This window comes from Charadrius vociferus, unplaced genomic scaffold (genome assembly GCF_000708025.1).
Source record: "Charadrius vociferus isolate BGI_N301 unplaced genomic scaffold, ASM70802v2 scaffold266, whole genome shotgun sequence".
NCBI lineage: Eukaryota > Metazoa > Chordata > Aves > Charadriiformes > Charadriidae > Charadrius > Charadrius vociferus.
Genome location: NW_009649114.1, coordinates 1,527,573 through 1,529,173, shown reverse-complemented (window position 1 = coordinate 1,529,173; position 1,601 = coordinate 1,527,573).

Genomic DNA, 1,601 nt, shown 5'->3' with positions numbered 1-1,601 from the left:
CCCAGCTCCCCTGGAGCCCCTTTAGGCACTGGAAGGGGCTCTGAGCTCTCCCCTTTTTCGCCTTCTCCTCTCCAGGCTGAACCCCCCCAACTCTCCCAGCCTGTCCTCCCAGCAGAGGGGCTCCAGCCCTCCCAGCATCTTTGTGTCCCTCCTCTGGCCGCACTCCACCAGGTCCATGTCTCTCCTATGTTGGGGGCTCCAGAGCTGGACACAGTACTCCAGGGGGGGTCTCCCCAGAGTGGAGCAGAGGGGCAGAATCCCCTCCCTCCCCCTGCTGCCCACACTTCTGATGCAGCCCAGGATGTGGTTGGCCTTCTGGGCTGCAATCGCACATTGCCGGCTCATGTTGAGCTTCTTGTCAATCAGCACCCCCAGATCCTTCTCCTCAGGGCTGCTCTTCAGCCATTCCCCACCCAGCCTGCAGGCAGGACAGGAGATGGCCAGACGGTCCCTCAAACGGTGCTCCAGCAGTGCCAGCAGAGCACAGCATCCTCTCCCCGATCCCCTCTGCCCCATCCTGCTGCAGAGAGGACCACAGCCCACCCCGGGACCACTGCACACCCTAGGACTGCGGAGCTGCTGGTCTGGATATATGGGCAGAGTCATTCCTCTTGGAGAAATCCCGCGGGATGCCTCCTCTGGCGAGACCCAGCAGCCTGAGCATCACCGCCGCGGCTTCGGGAGGACACGGGGGTCTCAGGGTGGTTACCAGCGGTTGGTTATCTGGGTCCCCAGCGGGGGCCGGGAGTACATTTTTAAGTCTCGGGCTCAGATGTGACGCAGCCATTCCTTGTGCTCCTGGGAAACAGGATCAAAGTTTCCGAGTGCCGCTTTCTCCCCTTTTTCAGCCGCTCCAGGCTGCAGCAGAGTGCCATTGAAGACAGGACGACTTTCATGTGGGGATTTCTCTTCTTCAGATCTTCAAAGAAATCCAGCAATCAAACAGGTAGCAGTGGAGGCACCTTTAAAAAAAAAAAAAGGGCTTACTTTGAAAGCATCACATGCAAAAGAAACATCTAAACTTTGTTGTGTTAATTGTTCTGGCACTCAAAGTTACGACAAAATGTCTTAGAGATATTGTTGGCTCTGGGCCTGTGATGCATCAGACAGACACAAAAAAATGCTCAAGCAGAAAACCTGAGGAAAAGAAAACCAACAACAGGAGATTTCTACAGGAGAGAACAGCGGTGTAACTTGGTCACGGCCATCAGGGAGATGACAGAGGGCAGGCAGCTGATAGGAAAACCTCAGAGCACCTCGGGCATCCACCCGCATTTCCTTCAGCTGCTCCGTGCCCTGGGCATCGTTAGGAGCCTGTCACTAATGAGAGCGGGCTGTGGCCCTGCCACCGTCTCCTTTCCACCGATATGAGAATGGCTCTTGGCAAACGCCAGCGGAGATGCCGACTGTGTCCCTGCAGCTGCTTTCTCAACACTTATGTGCAAGTGGCTTTTGCTGCGGGTTGTCCCTGCGGGTCACAGGCACAGTCCCCCCCGGGGAAGGCACACTTCTCCCTTCCCACGCCGCGTCCCCCCCGAACCTGCTCCGCCTGCCCCACTCCGAGCCCCAAATATGGGCTCAGCGCATCCGTGCTCCCCGAC